This window comes from Macrotis lagotis, chromosome X (genome assembly GCF_037893015.1).
Source record: "Macrotis lagotis isolate mMagLag1 chromosome X, bilby.v1.9.chrom.fasta, whole genome shotgun sequence".
Taxonomy (NCBI): Eukaryota; Metazoa; Chordata; class Mammalia; order Peramelemorphia; family Peramelidae; genus Macrotis; species Macrotis lagotis.
In genome coordinates, this window is record NC_133666.1 from 147,614,723 (window position 1) to 147,638,692 (window position 23,970).

The 23,970-nt window shown below is 34.8% G+C and overlaps 1 long non-coding RNA gene and 1 pseudogene across 2 annotated transcripts in view; one reads left to right on the plus strand and one right to left on the minus strand.

The window, feature by feature from the left end:
• The window catches only part of LOC141503304 (intraflagellar transport-associated protein-like), a 44,401-nt pseudogene extending 38,915 nt beyond the window's left edge, over positions 1-5,486 (plus strand).
• Positions 1-23,970, minus strand: part of LOC141498795 (uncharacterized) — a 158,403-nt gene that overhangs the window by 127,886 nt on the left and 6,547 nt on the right. The gene's annotated exons all lie outside the window — the stretch shown is intronic.

Here is a 23,970-nt window from a genome sequence, read left to right on the forward strand (position 1 = left end):
ATCTAACTGCCTATCATTATCATGACTACCATTAAAATAATTATTATTACTATTATTACAGCTCTGTAACCTCCATCCCATGCTACCCCTCAGGATCTCAGGACCTGCCCAAATTTATATTTCAGTGAACTACTCCTTGAATAATTATCCTGGGCAATTCCCCAAATACAATCTGGTCCACTCTTTTTCAAATATGGGGCTAGCTCATTGTTCATCTGCCATGTCTATTCAAGACAAACTATAATGATGGATTAACTCAGTTTTCTTTCTATTCAGTTACATAACTTAGTCTGTACAATAGTCATTCTTCATCCATTTGGATATTTTCTGCACATGAATTATTAGGTTAAATCCATGTGCATCAATGAAAATCTCATTTAACTTTTTAAATATAATCAACCCTGGAAGCTCTTACCAGTAAGACCAGTGAAAGTTCTTAAACTGGAGTCCATAAATTTGATTTTTTAGAGATGTTTTGCTAACTATATTTTAATATAACTCATTTTCTTTCTAATCATATGCATTTATTTTATGCATCTAAAAAAATCAAAGAAGGTAACAGTAGGTTTCACAAGACAATCAGAGGCATGAAACATCCACACACAAAATCCCAAAATGTTAAGAACCCCTCCTCTATAAGGAATCACCTTCTGCTTGGATATTATCCATAGAAATGATCAGCATATATTTATCCATACTTGAAATTAATAATCATGATTAAACAAAAGTTTTTCTGTTGTTAGAAATATTGAGGAACCTTTTATAATTTTAACACATTCGTGAAAGATATCTCATTGGAGTAGAGCCTATACATATAAGTTTTCTTCCTTACTAAATCAAATGCTTTTTTATAGTCAATAAACAATAAGCACATTTTGAATTCACTCCAACTTTCAGTCAGTTAGACCACTATGAAGAAGTCCTCTATTAGATAATATTTTTGCCAAAGACTGTTCCTTTATCATATTTATAAAATGTAACTTAGATATTTGTGTGGATCATTCTCAAAATCTCAAAGATTTTGTAGAGAGGAAAAAAATAGGTACGTGGGTCAATATTTATTGATGTCCTCTCAACTGCCTTTTTTCAGTTGTAATAGCACCCATAATTTTTCCAACACTTTTATATCATCCTCTCCCTTCAAATATCTCAAACTTAGGCTCTTCAATTCTTTTAAATTATATAGTTTACAGCAAGGATGTACACTTTGTATAATTGGTGTTGTCCAGATAATCCTCTGATGTCTTTGTTTTCATTAATGCCACTTCCTTTTCATCAAGCAGTAGGTTCAGTGGATTAAGTGATGACTCCAATAGCACTATGTGTGGGGGGGGGCGGGGGGGGGGAACCACAGGATAGGAAAAGAGTTCATTATAAAAGTGCTAATAGATTTTGAATTTGTTTTTTCTTTTTTGATCTACTTGCTGTCTTCAGCAAAATTTCATTCACAAACACTTTTGGAAATATCTGCATATGTGTGTATCACACAAAGCTTTTTGCAAACTTATTGTTCCCTCTAAGTTTCTAATTGTTTTATGAGGTGCTCATAATATTCCACTATCCATTTCAGAAGAATTTTACAAAAGAATTTATTATTTAATACCATTTTGTCTTTGATATTTAGATATCTTGGAAAATCTAATCTAATTTTTCTGACTGGAGTTGTCTTGAGGTTCTTTTGGCTTTGTCATTAAGGCAATTGCCTCAATTCATTAAATTTCTAAAAACTCCTGATAGTCTATATTTATATCAGTTCTTTTATCCATTCTCTATTTTCCAGTGTCAATAGTTTGCTTTAATACATCAGATTTAAATTTTGATTGGATAGAATACTTATTTATATTTTTGCTACTTCTGTACTTATTTTAGATTTTGGATTGATTTTTCATTTTTGCTCTAACAAGTAGATGGCCTGACTATACAGAAACAATTGAGTAAATAATGACTCACATTTGAAAAATCAAGCATTTTCTTTCTGTAATGACTTAATCAATTTCCTTCTGTTTGTGTGACATCATTTAATGTTTCTGGTGCCCTAGAATTTATATCACTCTTTTTTATGGGGTTCTTTTTTGCAAGGTAAATGGGGTTAAGTGGCTTGCCCAAGGCCACACAGCTAGGTAATTATTAAGTGGCTGAGGCCAGATTTGAACTCAAGTATTCCTGACTCCAGGGTCAGTGCTCCATCCACTGTACCACCTAGACACCCCTTTATATCACTCTTATTGAAGAATATATTCACATTGTGAATGTGTAAGTCTTTTGCCTACAAATTTGGAGTTTCTTTATATTCTTGAACCACTGGCATATTTTCTTTTTTCAAATTCATATTTTATTTTTCCAATTACACATTATGAAAGTTTTTCAACATTCACTCACTTGAATGTTTATAAGTTACACATTTTTCTACCACATGCCCTTCCTACTTTTGTCCCCTCAGCTTTGAACAATATGATAAAAGTTGTATATGTATGCTTGTGTTTAATATTTTTCATATTGGTCATTTTAATTATGAGTAATTAGAACTAAAGGAAAAGAAAACCATGGGATAGGAAGGAAAAAATATAAGAGAAATTGTTTAAAAATAAGCCTAGTATTCTGATTTGTGCTTTGTTTTGTTTTTCCCCCTCTGAATGAGGATGGAGTTATCTTTAACAGGTGTCCCAGGGTTGTCCTAGATCCCTGAACTGCTGAGAGGAGCTGCAACCATCATAGCTAATCAACTATCAGTGTTGCTGTTAATGTGTACAATATTCTCTTGGTTCTGCTCCCTTCATTCAGAATCAGTTTGTGAAATTCTTTCCATGCTTTTCTAAAGTCCAACCACTCATGTTTCTTATAGAACAATAGTACTCTATAATATTCATATAGATATGTAACTTGTTCAGTCATTCCCCAATTGATAAGCCTTCTTCAATTTCCAATTCTTTGACCACTGTCTTATTTTCAAGTTTTTTTTTCCTATCCTCTCATTGCCTATCTTTCCAATAAAGATATTGAAAAATAAATGATATGCTGATTTTGCTTGGAAGGTCTACTCCAGTTCTTCATAGAATTCCTCTTCTTCCTCCTCTTCCGCTATAGATATTAACCATATCATAATTATTTTCATGGAAGTAATTTTGCAAGTAGTCATCATGATTCTGCAATATGAGATGACCTGGTATACCACAAAATTGTTTCTTCTTGCTTTTGAACACATGATAAAACCAATTCTTTTATTTGTCTCTCCAAGGCATGTGCAACATATATAATATAGTGGGCAGACCTCTGAATTTGTAGTCCAGCGCTTAATGGTTTATATGGCCCTGAACTTCTCTACTTCCAATTTCTGCACTTATGAGATTTGCCCCCTTCATCCATTGGTGGGTTTCTTCTGGATAGCCTTGTTTGTGACTTCTGGACTTTTAAGTCTTGCCATTGTCATCTTGAAACTTCCTTCGGCACCTGGAATCTCCAAACACTGGAACATTCGACTACCTTTGTAGCATCCTCAACATGAAATATCCATCTGAAAGATCTGTCCCTTTCTCATTGGTGGATTTTTCAAGGAGCTTTCACCTTGTGAAAGATCCCAGGCTAACCTTTATTCCCCTCCTGGTGCCTTGGCTTATAATAAGCACCTAATAAATGATTTTTAGTAATAGCACCTAATCCTTACAGCTGTTGCAAAGTTGAGATGAATTAATAAATATAATACTTTTTGTGAATCCTAAAGTGCTATATAAATGTTGGCTATTATTATTGTCCAAGGGGAATCTGTGAACCTCCCTTCCAGTTAGGTTCAATGTCTTTACATCTTGTGGTTTCATTTATAATAAGAAAATCAACATTAATATTATTTACTTTATTCAATAGTAAGTCTGCCCTTAATGACTAGAAAAAAATTGTATTTAGAGTTGCAAAAGTTATGAGGTCAAAATTCTAGAAGTGACTGGGACATCAGAAGTCATTTAGTCCAGGGTTCTTAATCTTTTTGTGTCATGGACCCCTTGGAAGACTGAAAATTCAATAGATTCCAAGAAAAAATATATTAAAATACCTGAAATAAAATGCAAAGGATTATGAAAGAAACCAATTATATTGAAATGCAAAATAATTATCAAAATAATTTTAAAACAAAATTCATAGACTGCAGGTTTAGAATCCCTGATCTAGACCAAATATCTTATTTTACAGTGAAGAAGACTAGCAAATGTCACAATTATAGGAAGCATCAAAGTCAATATTTAAACTCTGGCTCCAATAATGCTTATAATAATGTCCATAGATGAACCAAAACTGTGATTCTTAGCAACACTTGCAACTTTTCTACCATTCTTTCTATGACAGTGGAAGGTAACCACAAAGGACTGAGGGTCATTTTGTATTTCCTTCCATTTCATGGCTTGCCATGGGCAAAGAACCATACTCAGGGACTTAAGACATCAGACTTGAGTCTGTCTCTAGACACAGCCTTTTCAACATGCCAAACCAAATAAAGCTCGCCCTATTCTGGCATAGCCTTTATGAACTAGAGTCACTGCCATGACACAATGAGAAGAACTTTTAGTCTTTAAAATTCTCATAACTGCTTATTAAAATCAAAAGCTTATGGCAACATCTTTCCTTTAAGAAATGACTTGAAGGTTCAGGGATATACTACTAATTGGCAGCTTCTGTTCTTGAAGGGAAGGAAGCATGGTTCCTCTGTTGATCAAGAGGAAAGGGGTGTGGGGAAGCTCAGAACAGTGGTTGAAATTACAAAAAAAAATAAAAATAAAATAAGAGACTGCCCAAATAGATATTCTCATTCAGTTATTGAGACTGGGGATCATGAATAAAGACCAGTTAATTAAACAAGCCCTGGATCAGTTACTAATAGTCATGAGCAGACATAAGAAGAATTTTTGAACATTTTTACTCATCTTTCAAAAAACCATGAAGTGATTAAGTCAAATGCCTGGACCAGACTCCAGGAAGCTTCTTGGTCACTGTAGTATTTCCTTGTGGTCAGCAAATCAGGAATGAGTACCTTTTTTTTGGTCCTTTACCACAACCTCAAGAGGAATAGCTGATTATCATTCATGAAAATCAGAAAGTTGACATAAACTGGTCAAGAAAGGTGAAGGTAGACAATTTCCTAGATTTGGAAGATTTTGACATGAATGAAGAAACTGACCACAACTTGAGCTTGGAGTTGCTGCTGCTGCTTCCAGGAGAGATAGAAAAGAATACATATACATTTCTCAATATCAGGATATATTCCTTCTTTTGAGCATCATGCTTTTTCTGTACTGAAGACTGGCCAAAATAACAACCCACATTTAAGTTGAAAGAGGTACCTGGAGATGAGGTTCAGCCATTTTTAGTTGATGAAGAATTTGACTATGACAGTATGTTGCCAAAATTCTAAGTTCTTTAATACAAAGATGAAAATAATTTTAGAAATACCTAACCAGAGTATACTAAACCTTGACATGGAAGCCAAAGAACCAAATACTTGAATTGTAACAATTTTTTCTTGTTTTTTTCCTCTTGCTCTTATTAAATAATATTAGAACCAAAGGCAAACCAACTGTTCTACCTGTAAAAAAGAAAGAAAGGATGACTGGGGTTGTTTTTAAAAATGGTGGAGTTTCATATATATGTAATATATATATATATATATACATATATATATATATGCTTCACATATATAAGATTTGTATTTGAAAGTTGTGACTTAAAAACATGCATTCAGCACATTGACAAATTGATGCAAAATGAAAAAACATTCTTCTCAAAAAGTTTTGCACTTGAGTGTATAAGGAAACAAATAGCATTTTCTTAATGTGTTTTTTTATAGATTTTCAGCTCTCAATAAGGAAATTCAGAAGAAGAAAAAATCTACTGGACTTGAAATTGTATTTAGTGCCCTCAAAGTCATCTTAAGACCAAACTACTCAATTTGTTGCCTTTAGCAGCCATCAAACAGTTTCTTGATCTCATATAGTATCTTTAAATATAATTAAGATATTTACCTCCCATTCCTCTGTCTAATATTATCTTTTAAAGTCCTCCATTTTCCCTTAAAATTAAGCAGAACCTGTTCCCCTTAGGGGGTAATCACTGACTTCCTCACATCAGATCAAACCAAGTTGACAATTCATCTTTTTAACAAGCATAAAATTATTTTTATAATATAAAGAGAAGCTAGACCATAGCATTTTAATTTAATATCTGCCATGTGAGAGGCAACTTGGCATAGAAAGCCAGTCTTGGAGTATAGAAGACCTGAGTTCAAGATATGATTCTGATACATATTCCCTGACTGTGGGAAGGGAATCCCATGACAATGGACCAGGTTATCTAACTTCTCAATGTCCCAGACAACTCTCTAAGACAATAAGTTACAGACAATTACCAATCTGCACTGGTAAGGAATATCCACACTGAGAATTCCTTACACAAATAAATTATTTTGGTTTTTAGTAATTTTCAGTTGTGTCTGACTCTTCATGATCCCATTTGGGTTTCTTGGCAAAGATACTGGAATGGTTTGTCATTTACCTCTCCAGCTCATTTTACATATGAGGAAACTGAGACAAATAGGGTTAACTGACTTATCCAGAATCACAGGCCTGTCACAAAATAAGTCATCTTATCTGAGGTCAGATGTGAACACAGGAACTTGAATCTTTCTGACTCTGACACATGTATTTTACCTACCTCATCACCTGGCTGCTCTATTGAAATCCTAGATATGGGAAGAAAAAATTCCTGACATAGAATCTTTTTGACATCTTGAATCATCACCTCTTCTTTCTTCAAGGGGATATTCATTGAGTCAAATTGAATCTGGTTTCCTAATATTTCTCTTAATATTCAACAAAAATCCATGGTAAGAGTAATTAGATTTGGAATGAGAGGATATAAATCCAAATTCTATTTCTGGCCCTAATGACCCTGAGCAAGTCACCTCACTTTTACAGGCTTTTGTTTCCTCATTTGTAAAATGAAGGTATTTGATCAAATGACTTCTAAGACTGTTCTTTTTTTCTCGCTTTGGGTCTATGACCCTCTAACCCACCTTTAGGCACAAACCTGAAGGAGAACAATCTACCTATACTATTTGGCACTTTATAACTTTGGGCAAGTCACTCATCATCCCTGATTCTCAGTTTCCTCATCTTAAAAATAAACAGGGGGCGGCTAGGTGGTGTAATGGATAGAGCACTGGCCTTGGAGTCAGGAGTACCTGAGTTCAAATCCGGCCTCAGACACTTAATAATTACCTAGCCATGTGGCCTTGGGCAAGCCACTTAACCCCATTGCCTTGCAAAAACTTAAAAAAAAAAATGAACAGATTGGACGCTTTTGTTTCTAAGGTCTCATCCAAGTCTCAATCTATGATCCTATATTTATCACCATCACCCACTGAATAAGCATTTCCCCACCCAAGAAGCAAGACTGCATAATGAAAAGAGAATAGGATTTGGAGTCCAAAGATCAGTGATTGAAAGTCAACTTCTACTCATTAGATGATAATAAGTAATACTGACCAATGCTCTTAAACTCTCTAGGCCTATTCCCTATCTGTAAAATACAGTTACTGGGCTGGATGATCTTTAAAGTCTCATCTAGACCGAAATCATATGATACTAATAATTCTACTTAACATCCTGGAGTGGGTGGAGTAGACAGACGAGGCTGGTTATATTCACAGATGATGAAATTACGAGGTCAATTCTTTGTCCCTGGACTCCCATCTAGAAATGAAAGCTAGAAATGTTTCTTGCAAAACAAAACAAAACAAAACAAAACAAAAAAAGATAAATTTTGTCCAAAAGGTCAACATGTTTGTCACCTCCTGTCTAGACTATTGCATTACTTATGGCCTGGATCGCACACAGAGAGCCATCAATGGGCTACAGATGGTCCAGACATGACAGCATGCCTGCTAGTTGGAATTGGCTGTAATACTAATGATATACTCCCTGGTTTAGTTGTTGCTTTCTTTCAAATATAATATAAGCCATAGGTTTCCATTTTAAACCATTGGATATTAATGAGTTGAGCTATATGGAAGACTTTTCCATTACCCATTGTCCTTCTGATTATTTGTTGAAAATGATGAATGAAAACAAATTATGTTTTCAAGTAAGAATGAGCTTACATTCCTGTGACCCTTTTTAAGGCACTTTCCTTACAATAACTTTGGTAGGTAGTGAAAGCATTATTTTATCAATTAGGAAACTGAGGCTCAGAGAGTTGAAGTAATTTGCCCAAGTTTACATGACTAGTAAATAGTTGGAGCAGGAATTTGGATGCAGGTTTTTCTGACTAAAAGTTCAGTGCTCACTTTGTGACCCTACATTCCTGTCTTTAATTAAAAAAGTTAGTCCCTCTTAAAAGATGAATGCAGTAAGCTCTTAATTATGTACATGCAGAATAGTTAGGGACCAAGAGTATCTGTGTATCCATGCATACAAGCCCATCTCCTACCATTTATTCCAATAAAAGTAGGACAATCAAGCCTGTTCCATCTAAAATTGTAGAGGAAGCTAATAGAAATAAGGAGGTAAAATGACTGGTAATAGTACCAAGGCCTAGGGAAACTGCTCTCACTCTCAGGAGATCATACTTCTCTATTGCCTAGAATATATCGTGTATTCTTTCCTATATTTCAGTAAGGAACCTATATGGAATTTTTTTTAAATAGCAACTGACAAATTTGTTATCATTCACACTGTCACACTACTCTTCATGATCAACAAGAATTTATCTACTAGACAAATATTTACAAAGTGCCTACTATAATATAATCTGCTGTTATTGTTTAGTCATTTTTCAGTTGTGTCTGACTCTTCATTATCCCATTTGGAATTTTCTCAGCAAAAATACTTCTCCAGCTCATTTTATAGATAAGGGAACCAAGGCAAATAAGACTAACTTACCCAGGTCACACAGTGTTTGAAGCCAGATTTGAACTCATGGAGATGATTACTCTAGGCCCAGCACATCATTCATTGTGTCACCTAGAATTCATTTTTATTCAAGGTTTAAACTTTAAACCTTAAAATATTACACTGGACTTTCTCTATCACATCCCTAGTTTAACATGTAGGTATCATCATCACCATTTTATAAATATATCTGAAGGCAGATAGGCACCACAATGGCCTGCAGTCAGGAAGAGTCACCTTCTTGCAGTCAAAACTGACTTCACAAAGTTACTGGCTATATATGACATTGAGCCAGTTACTTCACCCTATTTGCCTCAGTTTACTCATCTATAAAGTGAGAGAGAGAAGGAAATAGCAAACCACTTCAAGATCTTTGCCAGGAAAACTCCAAATGGGGTCAAGAAGAATCAGACATGACTGAAAATGACCAAAGAGCAACAAGGGACAATTATTCTAATATTTTATAAATGAAGAAACTGACTCATGGGATAAAAATGCCTTGCCTATATTTTAATGTTATGAACAGAATTTGAAACTGAAGTATTTGAAACCTGATTCTAAATCATATATTCCTTCTACTTAAACAGGTATCCTTGAATAAACATCAACTTTACTATGAAATTCAACCCAAATTATCTTGAGAGCATTTCTAAAGGAAATTGGAAAGAGTATAATAGAGTGGTGCAAAATGGAATAGATTTGGCATTTTTATAGTTCTCTATTTTCTTCAACAGAGATTGTGGAACCAGCTAAATCATTATGCAAAGGTATAAGAGTTAGTATGAGTTCTTTTATGCTTTAATTGATCTTTCATTAATTGTTTAAGCTACTGGAGCTTATTACACTCAATTTCTTTTCCTATCACCTATACTCAGTTTATTAATACTTTATTTAATTATAATGATTGAATAATTCATTTGTAGGGCTAAGATTAGCTCAAAATGGTCAGTATTATCTGAAATCATTTATGTGTAAGCTAAATACTCTACATTAAACTTGGTCTCTTTTGACCTGTAGTGCTTCAGTACACAATATTCTAATTTAAAAAGAAAAAAAAAAGAAAAAAAGCCACAAAATATAAGAATACAGAAGAGCAGAAACAAAGGCTAAATAAGCATTTATTAGAATTTAATATTCTATTTCTTTTACTAATAACAACTGACATTTATATAGTGCCTCAGGATTTGCAAACTGCTTTATAAATTTTATCTGAGAAGCAGGCACTATTATTATCCCCATTTTGTAGACAGATAAACTGAGGTAGGCAGAAGTTAAGTGACTTGGCCAGGGCTGCATAGCTAATATGATTCTGAGGTCACACTTGAAGTCAGATCTTCCTTACTCCAGGTCTGAGTCACTAATCAGTGCACACACACACACACACACACACACACACACACACAGACTCACAAAGGAGTATGTATGTTTATGTTTCTCCAGAGGAATAAGTGAGGTGACTTTGCATGGTACCCTCTCACTCAGATTCAGTTCACTTGCTTGTCATGGCATCACCTCCCTGATGTCATGGTCTTTATCAAGAACAAAGAAGATAAACATCATCATCAACACCATGATGTCACGAGACATCCTGGAGAACAAAGGACAAAACATTTACTCAGATGATAGAGCTCTCATTTCTTTTCCAACTCCACAACTTTCTGATTTGTGATGGACTAAATAATCTTATTTTGGAAGGTTTAAATGCAATTACAATGACTATTCTCAAACTAGTTATATAACCAAATCTTATTTTGCTCCTTATGATCCAAAAAACTTCCAGCATTTTCCCAAGATTTTTTTTCCATAGGACTTCTTTCCATGCATTTTTTCTCTATTGCCTAATAGGGATTTTTTCAGTATCTTACATCACAGCCAACATCTTACAGTCTCTGCATTATTTTTCTTCCCTAGTTTCTCAGTTTGGTACAAGGAGTGACTTCCTGCCTCTAAACCACAGATGGAAACTAAGATTGCATCTTGTAGCATAGTCCCGTAGGGATCCATCAAATTTACTTTCAAGCACTCCATAGATATGATTCTTCTCACATCTGGATATGTGAAACCCACAGATTAATGCCTGGGTTTTCCTGACCTCTTATTCTGTCTTAGAGAGAATTCACAGAAAAGGGTTAGGAGGTTTTTACATAACTCTTTCCGAGCAGTCTGTCATTTTTCATGTGTCATTCTCACTTTCCGAAAATGGCACATAATCTAGCCAGCCCCTTCCAAGAAGGAGATTATGTCACACTTTGATCCACTGCTGCTTCTCTAAGAACCCAAACAAGTTGTATTCCCCAGTAGAAGATTCCACATCTCTTGATGTATTCTTTCTATTCATTGGTCTGGCAGTTGAGGCTTCCTGGGGCTATTGTCTATCTCCTGGCAGCCAAAACAAGTAGCACCTCTAATTTTTCACTTCTAATGAGCAGTTCTTGCAGGGTGGTATCCCCTCAGTGGAATTGCAGACCACAATCTATATCACAGATTGAGAGCTAGAGGGGATTTCTGAGTCTATTTAGTCCAATCCCTTCATTTGACAGATAGAGAAACTGAGGTCCAAGGAAGTCATGTCTTTCTCAAGGTAGTAAGCATAAGAAGCAGGCTTCAAATCCATGTCATATGAATCTCACTGAATCCAAGATCAATGGTTTCCCCCCTCCCCCACCAAACCCCTCGATTCTACCCTTCCCATCTCTGTCTCTTCTTTCCTGAATTCTATGAGTCTCCTCCTTCTCCATTGGATATTTCTGATGTGGGGCACATGGAATAATGATGGTGAGGAAGTGTAAAGGAAATGAGAGACACAAAGTCAAGAAGAAATAAGGAACAGTAATTATTTCCACTTGAAAATTGCCTGAGAATAAAACAGAGATGTTTGGACCCATGTAAATTATGTACAAATCATTTGCAAGGACCCTTGAAGTGCTCTTGGATACAGCTCACAGGAAAATCCTAGTGTGGATGGGTCACTTCTTTCCATAATTGAATCCAAATTGCAATCAAACTTTTTTTTTCCACTTAGGCCTTATTTAGAATTATAGAATTTATGAGTTGGAACAGATCAGATCATCTAGTCTAGCCCCTTTATTCTATGGATGAGGAAGCAGAAGCAAGATTACACAGCCAGTTAGTGGCAGAAACACTATTGCGATAAGCTCCCAGTTCCTGAATGAGTCTCTATTTCTCTGTACCAATTGCCACTACTGGAGATAAATAGAATCATGAAATCTAGATCTCCAAAGTTCTTCTCTATTGGAGCAATGAATTGCAAACAGTCTAGAATTTTGCATGTTTTTAAAATAATTTTAAATCTACCACCTTGATTTATAGTATAGGTTATATATTTTCATAAATTACCAGCAGAGGGTACAAGAAATATTTAATGAATTTATCCAGGTTTAAAAGGCTGAGTTAGCAGTAAGATTAATAGCTGGAGGGAAAAATTTATGTGAACAAAGGCAACTAGACATGGAAAGTAGCTCAGTTTGGCCAAAGAACAGAGTTTGTGAAAAAATAGTGGAAGATGCCTAAAAGGTAGATTGAAGATAAATCATCATGTAGAGACTTAAATGGCAAGTCAAGGAGTGTGTGTTTTAAAAAAAAAAAATTCATGAATGAGTGCTTACTTACCATGCAATCTAAGTGCTGTGTATACAAAAAATAAAATAAAAGCAAAAAATAGTCCCTGTACTCAAAGATCAAGCATTCAACTGAGTGGAATGATATATAAATAGATATAGATAAGACACATCCAAATAGATGGAAAAATAACCTTAGAGGGAAAGCTGTAGTAATGTAGGGAGGGAGGGGGTGGAAGGGAGAAGGATTGGAAAAGAGCTTCTAGGTGAAATTTGATCTGAGCCTTAAAAGAAGTCAAAGAACTAGGTGTTGATTTTATGGAAGCTAAATACATAAATAAATAAATAAGTGGAACATGAACTACTGGTTAATTTGATTTAAAAGAAAGAAAAAAAAAGAAAACCCAATTACCAGTATCAAAAAATGAAAGATTGAATTCACCATCAATGAAAAAAGAAATTGAAGCAATCATTATGAACTATCTTGCCAACAAATAAGACAGTATAAAAGAAAAGGATGAATATTTACAAAAATACAAATTGCCTAGATTAACAGAAGAGAAAATAAAATACTCAAGAAAGAAACCAAAGACTTCAAGAAGCTAAGTTGAGGAAGGAAAGCAATCTAGGAAAGAAGAGTAGCAATGCCAGAGCAAAGTTTTGTGAAAGTATTATGAACAAGGAATAGCAGTGAGTGCAGAATGTATGCAGGGGAGGATATAGAATAATATAAAAAAGTAGGAAAGAACCATGCTGTGAAGAGTTTTAAATGCCAGAAAAAGATCTTTCTATTTGATTCTATAGGTGCTAGGGAGCCAATGAAGTTTATTGCATAGTGGGGTAACATGGTCAGACTTCCATTTGGGGAAAATCACTTTCATAACTCTCTAACTGATTGATTGGAGTGGACAGAGGCTTAATACAGGAAGAGTAGTGAGGTTATTTCAATACTCCAAGAGAGATGATGAAACAGTGGCTGTTTGACTTAAGACAACATTTTTATTTTCAGTTGTAAATTCTTTCCTTCCTTCCACCCCTTTCTCACATATTGAGAAGGCAAAAATTATGAAGTCATGGCATTAAAAGTTTTTGACAGGGGCAGCTAGGTGGCACAGTGGATAGAGCACCAGTCCTGGAGTCAGGTGTACCTGAATTCAAATCCAGCCTCAAACACTTAATAATTACCTAGTTGTATGGCCTTGGACAAGCCACATTGCCTTGCAAAAATCTAAAAAAAAAGTTTTTGACAGGGATAATATGATCTATTCTATATTTTAAGATCAATATGCTTAGTGTGTAATAGGAAGCTTGGAGAGGGAGAGAATCTAGAAAAAAGAAGATTGGTTAAGAAACTACTGCAATCTATATAATGATGGTCTGAATCACTGTGGTAGTAAAGGGTAGCATTTTTAGAATTGATTCCCATGCAATTTTTTCCATTGCCTTTTAAACAAGTTCTAGTATGCTTAAAGAATAAGTAATGATTGTGAGGAGAAGAAGAAAGATACAAGAGGTAGAAAGGCAATTATCTTGAAATTACTTTGAGATGACTCCTCACCAAATGAGAGAAGATAGAAAGAGCAAGACAAAGACAAAATCCCAGTGAATCTCCTCAGTGGGGAAAAGGAGCCATCAATGGAGGAAAAAAGGTATAATAAAGGGCAGAACCAGAAGAAGACATAAGTTTTTTGGGAAGGAACACAAAACCAAGAACATCCAATGTCTCAGAAAGATGAAGTAGGATGAACATGGATAGATGAAGCAAGAAAGCTAGGTACTTAGTGCATAAAGCACTGGTTCATGAGTCAGGAGGATCTGAGTTCAAATTTGGATTCAGACATTTACTAGCTGTGTGATGACAGACAAATCATTTGATTCCTAATGACACCAAAAAAAAAAGATATATAGGAAAGCATTATTAGGTGTCTTTTCTGTGTTTGGTGAGAGACAGAGAGACAGAGAGACAGAGAGAGAATCTTACATTCCTACATTCCAATGAAAGAGCATATAATAAGTATAGGTGTGTATATACATATATATATATAGATATAGATATATAGATATAGATATAGATATAGATATAGATATAGATATAGATATAGATATAGATATAGATATAGATATAGATATAGATATAGATATAGATATAGATATATTTGCAGCACAAATATGAAGTGAATCAATAAAGGTAGTTCAAGTGCAAAGGTACCAGCAAGTAACATAGAAGAGTTTCATATAGAAACTAATGTTTGAGCTGAATCTTGAAGGAAAAGTAGGTGTCATAAAGCAAAAGTAAAAAGGAAGTATAATATAGCCATTAGGAGGCAGTCTGTAGACAGGAGTAATTCATGTTGGAGGAATAGAGAGATCAGTTTGGAGGGCTTATAGACTGCAAAAAAGGGAAGTTATGTCTAATAGAGTTGGAAAGATAGTTTGGAACCAGGTTTTACAAGGATTTTAAAAGTTAAACAGAGGAGTTTATATTTTATCCTATAGGGATTAGGGAACCACTGGAGTTTATTGAGTAGGAAAGTGACATGGTAAAATCTATGCTCAAGGAAAATCACTTTGAAAACTACGTGGAGGATAAATTCAAGTAGGGAGAGAGTTTATGCAAGGAGCTCTATTAGGTGAACACCAGTCTAGGTGAGATTATCTAGTACAAAATCCTTAGAATGGTGGACAAATGAGTAGAAAGAATGGATTGAATAGGAGAAATGTTGAAGAGGTAAAAACAAAAGATCTTACTATTGATTGGATGTGTGGGATAGGAGAGAGAATAATATCTAAGATATTATATTAACATGCATAACTGAAAGAATGGTAGGAAGTAGAAATAGTTTTGTAAGAGGGGCAGATTTGGGAGAAAAGATAATGAATTCTGCTTTTGGACTTGAGTTTGAGATATACACAGTTGAAGGAAATTTCTGAATAATCTATAAGAAGCCACTGGGTTCTCAATAACTATTCTCAATCCTGATACTATGCCTTATATAATGTGAAATGAAATGATGTAGGTTCATGTCTATATCTAGAAAAATAATCTGAAATTATTTGTAAACATTGGCCATTATCAACTAAATGTCAATATTGCCACTCAGGCATCCATAAAACTATCAAATTTGTTACTAAAATCACAAATAAAAATTAAGAAAATTTAACAGACATAAAACTAAATCTGACCCATGTGTACAGGATTCCAATGGATCTAAAGAAGGCTGTGTGAGTACACCCATTTTCCATCTCCAGAGAGTCCTCTATTCATTAGTCTCTTATTCTTAGCTCTTTTGGGGGGGTAGGGGAAGTGTTGTTCTTTTATCTGATTTGTCTGTTTTCTTTTATAGCCTGGAGGCCAAAGATGAAGCTCACAGCTTCTAGCTCTAATTCCTGATTTAGTTAATTATTCTCTTGTCAATCAAGGACAATGACAAGGAGGAGTCAATTCCTCAATCCCAAGGAAATGTCAATTGATCAACCATCTTTCAGACCAAATGGTCAACCCCTGCAACTATCAAAGAGATCTTATCAACTTCTCAAGGAGATGTCAAGGGAAGTCCATCCCTTCCAAAATTGCTAAGTACATAAAAGCTTCAAGCAAAGTTGATCAGGTTTAGCCCTACCTCTACACTTAGAAAACTCAAACTAAACTACTTAATGATAGGGGATTATTTTTCAGAAGTGATAGGAGGGGGTAGGCAGCTGTGTGTGTCTCCTATAATTCCTTTAACTATAAACCTTAATAAATGTTTGTTGAATTAAATTGAAGAGAATTCTTTTTTCCTTTTCTCATAGATCTAACATAATTCAGAAAACATGGAAAGAATCATTAGATTTTTAGGGTCATACTTTTTAGAGCTCAGCCAAGTCCATTTTTGAATACAACATAGGAATTTATTTTTCTGGGTTATATAAATGTGAATATATACACATATGTGTATGCATGTATACATAAGCATAATATACATGTATATAAGACATGTGAGTGCATTTATGTATATATATACACACATATGCATACACTTTTTTGGCAAGGACTTAATTTTTCTTTTTTTTTAGTTGCCAAGTGGTAGAAGTCAGTGGGAAAGAAAATTAATACTTGTAAAAATAAACAAACATACCAAAAAAATCTCAGCTAGTAGAATAATTGAATTTTTAATACTAGAAAGGACTTTAGAGGTTATTTTAGCTAATTCTGTTTTTTAACAGAGAAAAACTGAGATCTGCTTAGAGAGAATGTGTAAATCCAAGGTCACTCAGAGAGCTCAGTGAGAGGGATTGGTCTAGATCCTACAGATCTTCACTCTCAGGTCAATGTTCTTTCCACTAGAAAACACTGCCTCTCACAAACCTGTTCATCAGCTAATGCAGATGGATCCTAAAGCTAAATGACTTCTGATTTTGATTTTAATTTAGCACATCATTTAAGAAAAAACAGGTCTCATAGTCCAACAATATACCTGCCTCAGACCTTCCTACCCCACCCCTCCAAAAGTGCTAAATGTAAATTCATTTGTTGACAAAGAAGAAAGCTTACAGGGTTTGCTTTGATTATCCAGTTGTTAAGACAACAGACTCATGCCATGAGTCTCCACCATGGAGTTAAGCTATCCTGATTCCTGGATAAATTAGCAAAAAATTGCATTAACTAATAATAATAATAATAATGTGTCCATACTCAAAGAAGACCATGGCATCAGAGAAGTGGCACCATGACAAGCACATGAACTGGATTTAATTGGAGGGGGGGGGGGGCTGTGCTAAGTCACCAGTCTCACTTTCTTGTCCAGAGCCATCTGGGTCTAGTGACCAGATATATTGGAGATGACCCTGGGTGTGAGGCAATTAAGATTAAATGACTTGTCCATGATCACACAGTAAGTGTCTGAGGCTGGATTCGAGCTCCTGTCCTGACTCCAAGGCCAGTGCTCTATCCACTGAGTCTGCATTCCCAATGCTTCACATCCTATCTAGTCATCCACCAAAACACCAAGACCTATCCAAGCAAAGTCATCTTGCTGTCAGTACTACTTTTCTCAGTGCTACTACTCTTCCAATTTTCTTACCATCTCTTGCTCTGGGAATGACAATCATATCAGTACTATCATTACCTCTGTGGCAGCTAGGTAGTGCACCTAGATGCAGCACCAGTTCTGGAATCAGGAGGACCTGAGTGCAAATTTGATCTCAGACACTTGACATTGGGCAAGTCACTTAACCCTGATTTCTCACATCCAGGGTCATCTTCATCCATAACTGATCAGATGGTTACAGAGGACAAAGTAAGGATAGTGACTTTGCATAGCATCCCCTCATGTGACTTTCATTGCATCACCTCCTCGATGTCATGGCCTTCTTCAAGAATGAAGGTCAAACATTCTCCTAGGAAGGATGTAAAAATCTTTTTTCCTTATAGCTCCATTCACAATTCCTGCAAATGCTCAGCCCCAAATAACTTTGACTTAAATGTTATTATCTTATATAATTATCTCCACCTTAGTTATATTAAGATCATGAAGAGCAGATTACTAGCTAGGGGGGAACATCATGTATGGTGGCAAGCACATTAGACTTCCAACCAAAAGCCCTGGGTTCAAGTCCCAACTCTGCCAGTCACTATAATAGTAGAGTGGTTTTGTAACCATATTCAGTTCAACATTTAGTAATGCTTGAGATTCACAGAATGAAAAAGCAAATAGTCCCTGCTGTAAAAGAATTTGAAATCTTATGTGGGTATACATACATACATTACATATATATTTATACATATACATATATGCATGCAAGGTATTACAATTAATAGTTTGATTTTATTATTATTCAGTTCTGCCTTGGGGCTTTCTTGGCAAAGATACTGGAGATCTTTGTCTTTTCCTTCTCCAATTCATTTTACAGATAAGGAAACTGAGACAGTTAAGTCAATTACCCAGGGTCAGTTAACCAGCAAATGTCTGAGGTTTGAATTCAGGTCTTCTTGACTCCAGGTCTAGCATTCTTTATATTGTACACCTAACTGCCTAGCTTTTATTTACATAAATAAGTTTTGCATTTTATCCTATTTGATACAATTCTCTTATGAGGCAGATGCTATTGTAATCTTTGTTTTACAGAAGAGGAAAGAAAGTAAGGCACAGTACAATAAGTTGACTTGTCCAATATTATATCACTGGCAAGTGATTGAGATGGAATTTGGCCCCATTTCTTCATGGTGCTAAACCCAGTGTTCCATCCACATTGCCTCAATTATGTAAAAGGCAGGAAACAGACAATCTATTCTTTCTGTCAAAATCAAAATGAAAAATCACTTAATTGTGCCTTTTTAAATTCATTAATTTTAAATAATTGTATCAATCTGTGAAGAATCTTTGATTCTGTCAGTCTATGGATTCATTTCAGATCCTGATTTGTCTTTAAATTAGTAGCTAAGGTTTAGACTGTAGAGATTCTCAATTTTCCTGTGTCATGACCTTAGGTGGTCTGGTAAATAAAACAGATGGCATTACCATAGAAATCAATTTTATTGGCATGCAAGAATGAAAAAAATGTAAATATGCTTATGGATTCCAGATTAAGAACTCCTGTGAGAGTTATCTGAAGATAGAAAAGTTATTTGCTCAGTTGTCCATTTAATGAATGACAAAGGCAAAAATTTGAACCCAGGTCTTACTGAATTCATGGGTAGCAGACTATCCATCAGGGCATCCATAGTAAATAAGTCACTAGACTTCTAAAAGACACAAGTTAAAATGCATACATTACACACACACACACACACACACACATAGCATTTCTATAGTACCATGTGTCACTACCATTGTGCTAACTTCTTTACAAATATTATCTCACTTCTTGTTCACAGCAATTTTGTAAGTTGAGTACTGTCATTATCCCCATTTTACGGTTGAAGAAACAAGCAAAGATTAAGTGACTTTCCAGCATCACACAGATAGTAAGGGTCTGAAGATGGATCTGAACTTACCTTCTTCATTACAGGGTCATGACTCTACCTACTGTGCCACCTAGCTTCTTACTAGCTGTAGCACCCTGGACAAATTATTTAATTTCTCTATGCCTCACCAGGGGGTGGTCTCAGTAGCCTCTCAGGTCCATTCTGGATCTAAATCTATGATCTCAAATCAGATCATCTCTCACCAATTAATTATACGTGTGATATAGAAAGACAAATTGAGTTCCCCATTCCTGTACTGACCCTGAGGTTGAAGTGACACTGACCTACCCCTCCTTCTGTTCTTCATTACAATCCAAACCTCAGACTAAGATGTTACTCAGTGCAGAAACAGCATCTTCAAAATTGTTACCCCTCCAGTTATAAAGGGCCTGCTATAGCATTCTTGAGTCTCTAGGGAAGGGTTTTGTTTTTTCTCTGAAGCCTTAGAATTTCCCATCCCAGACCTAATAATAATCATAAAAATAATTGCTATAATTGCATTAGTATTAAACCCTTACCATGTCACAAAATCTTAATTGTGGTTAGTGGTGTGGTCCTGTCTACAAAAAGCCTGGGAGGTTAGAAACTTTAATAATAATAATAATATTATTATTATTATTACTATTCAAATAATTATACAAACAATACAAGTTATTATCATAATTATTATTTTATATAAATTAAATTTTCTAATTATATGTGCTTCTTTCTATAAGCAAGTTCACACTACTGTGCACATTTAAGATTTTTGTGGCATGGTAAAGCTGATCCTGCTTCTTTGATAAGGGATCTTAGTTTAATTTTCCAACATGTGGCTTTGATATGCCTGGGTCAATCACTCTAGACTTGAAATAATGTGTGTGGGCCAGATGCAGAACTTGGCTGAGCTTCCTGTTGAAGTCCCCACCCATCTCTAAAAATTCTTTAAATACTGAGAAAGGGCTTTTTTGTTGTTTTTCTTTTAAAAAAAAAAAAAAGAACTTTTGTTACAAGATAATAGATGAGCTTAAGGAAATCTAGCAATACTAAATCTGCTGGGGTAGGTAGGAAATTTCCAAGAATGGATTTTAAACCACACACATACCCCTTTCCTTTACATTAGTAACACCCCCCTGTGTGAAATGCCAATGTTTTCATCATCCATTTATATGCGTTTGGTAGAGAAAACAACTTTGTGATCCAAGAGACATTCACTGGAACTCTACAATTCCTCTCCTGAACCTCAAGTTATCTCATCAAGAGGTCCCTCAGTGGGGCAATGGGTGGAGGGCTGGAACTGCAGTCAAGAAAATTTGAATTGAAATCCAGTCTCAGACACTATTTGTTGTTTGACCTTGGGCAAATCATTTAAACTGTGTTTGCCTCAGTTTGCTCAGTAGTTAAAATGGGAATAATAAGAGCACCAACTCAAAGTCTGTTTGCAAAAATCAAATGATATAACATTTATAAAGGATCAGGCACATAGTAGAGGCTATATAAATGCTTATTCCTTTCTTTTGTAAAATGAAAAAAGGAGTGTATTGGTATAGATGATTTTTGAGAGGTCTTCTAAAAATCTATAATTTTATGAATCATATATCCTGTTGCTTTTATTTTTTGATATTATTTTTATTAATTTCTTTTGCATGTCACCTTTTCTTCCCAATGTCTCCCCAAAACCCACCCTATCCATAGAACTCTTGCTCATAACAAATAAGTATAGTGTGGCAAAACAGGTAGACACATTGGCCTTATTAGAAAATATGCCCCTCATTCTACTCCCAGACCCCCTCCAAAACAGAATTGAGAGATTTGCTTCACCATGCATCCTTTGAAATCAAGATTAGTCACTCCCTTAACCAAGGTTCTGGGTTTTTCTAAAGTCTGTTTTCCTTTATAGTTACTGCAGTCATTTATAAAGTATTCCTATGAATCATACAGTCTATGGATTTTATTTTATTTTATTTCTTTTCCTATTGCAGAGCTCGTTTTGTTCTCCATTGTCCTTACAAGTTTTCCAATTTAGTAAATCAATCAAAAAGTATTAGCTAAATCATGACTATAAGCTAGGGACTGTGCCAATAAGTTCTTGGGTATTCAAAGATAAGGTAAAAAAAAAATCTTTGCCCTCAAGGAACTTATATAATAATAGGGAAAAATAGTCTCAATCAGTGAATCAGTAACCATTTTTATGTGACTACTATGTGCCCAAGGATGTAAAGACAAAAAAAAAGGAATAACCTCTACTCACTCAGAGCTTGCATTCTAACAGAAGAGACAAGTATACAGTATAACTATGATCACCTGTTGATCATAGCTCAAGACATAACTCACACATCTGTGAATTGCCAGTCTCAGTCACAACTTACTGCAAATAATAGTTTTTTTTTCCCTGTTAGCACTGATCTCATCCTTTGCCTATGTTCCAGCTAGCACTTGGAGCTTATAGCTGACCTTTCCTGAAATGTTGATTCCAGAGACTTTTCAAGCAAGAGTAAAAAAAGCAATGCTTAGTGTTATTGTCATAGAATATTACCAGTTTCTGATCCTAAACATTATGAGTGGTATACCATACGTCAGTATCATGTATTTTTGACAGAGTCAAAGGAAGAAGGCCCATTTGGAAACCAGTCCCATTCCCTATCTTGTTGAGCTGATTTTTTTCACCTAGAAAATAAAAAAAAATAAAATAAAACTCCAGTTTACATAATACCCTTCTAATGAGACCTTTTTATTCAAGAAAAATGATATGAGAAAAAATGCTGTGAAGTCTTTATTATTTTTGTTTCTTAAAGTTTTGATTCATTAATAAAAGGAGAAAGGCAAATTAATGGTTTTTCTACTATAATTATCCAAAATGCAATGATTGAAAAAATAAAATCCTTAGGATAATTGACCAATTTTTCCTTTTGTATAAATATTTGAATTATTTTGTTTTTTTTTCAGAAGAAAAACTTCAATACTTACTCCTTCCTATAAAAGGAGGGTTTTTACAGGATTTGAATTTAGTTCTGCATTATACCAAAAGAGCAATTTATTCTATTGCTACCTAGTGGTAAAAGGCAATTAATGCAGCTCTCTCTTTTTGGCTAACATATCCAGAGTCTACAAAAAAAAAAAAAAAAGAATCTGGCTCCTCCCTGGAGTTTTGATTTTCCTTTACCAGTGTATTGTGCGTACCACCAAGTACCTAAGTCTGGAATTTAATCATTTGGACATCGATTGTCTGAGTAGGCCAGAAATCATGCTAGACTTTGTTTTTCTTTTACAGTTTTGGCTTCCTTTAACCTTAGTTGCAGAAAGCATTTTGGCATAAAGGTTTCCAAGTCATTTACATTTTTTAAAAGCCAGCTCCTGCTTTTAAGAAGGATGCTTTGTTATTTATGGCATCTCCTTTCCCACTCCTCTTCCTCCATTTTTCATGGAAATAAGAATATTCTGAAGATTTGAATTCATCTTCATAACACTGAATTTGGAGTTGAATTTGGGTTCTAATTCCAGTTCTGTCATTAACTACTTGTGTGATGGAGCAATCAATCCCAAGCACTCATTAAGGACCTACCATATACCCATCATTTTACTGAGTGTTTTGGAAATAACCACATAACCTCGCAATGCCTTAGTTCTTCATCTAAAAAAAATGCAGAGGTTGGATTTAATGACCTCTAATTTCCACCCAATTCTAAATTCATCTTTATTTCTTTTTTATTGTTATTTTATTTTATTTTTTCCAATTATATGCTATAAAGGTCTTTCAACATTCATCCACATGCATATGCATATTCTTAAGTTACATAATTTCTTTCCACCCTCTCTTCCCACATCCCATCCCTCAGTCTATCAATATTTCTATGAAGGAGGTAAGAGGATGAGGAAGAATATATTATTAGCAAATTAAGAAATAGATGGTTTTAATACTTATGTCAGAAAATATCTTAGGGGAAATAAAAGGTCCACTAGACTATAATCTCCATGAAGGCAGAGTCTTTTTTTGCTTTGTTTCCATTTGTTTCTGTTTTGTTTTTGCAGACCCTGTCCCTTACGTATTGTTGTTCTTAATAAATGTTGTTCGGTGACTATCCAGGCAGGCACACAAAATTCTTGACTAGGCCCCACAACCTCTAAAAACCACATTCCCAAAAATATTTGACATCTTTTTCCAATATTCTAAGTAAAATACATTCTTCTGGGTTAAGTGTAAACCAGAGGACTATGACCATAAACATAGTGTTTCCTCTTATTGCTGCCACCCTCCTGTTCTTGTGTGGTTCTCTGAATTCTAACTTTTTTTCCTCTCCTTCTATCCCTTTGTAGTCATTTTCTTTTTATTCTGATGCTTCCTCCTCATTTTCCATTTTATTTAACTATTTTCATCATCACTAGTTTGGGACATTTATTTTAGAAATCACCAGTTTGTGTGGATTTAATGGTATGGGAATTAACTATGCCCACAAGGCTACAGAATTAATGGTATATCTCACCAGCATTTGAAAAAAAGTGTAAGACTAATAATGATCAAGGTAAGATGGAATTCCATATA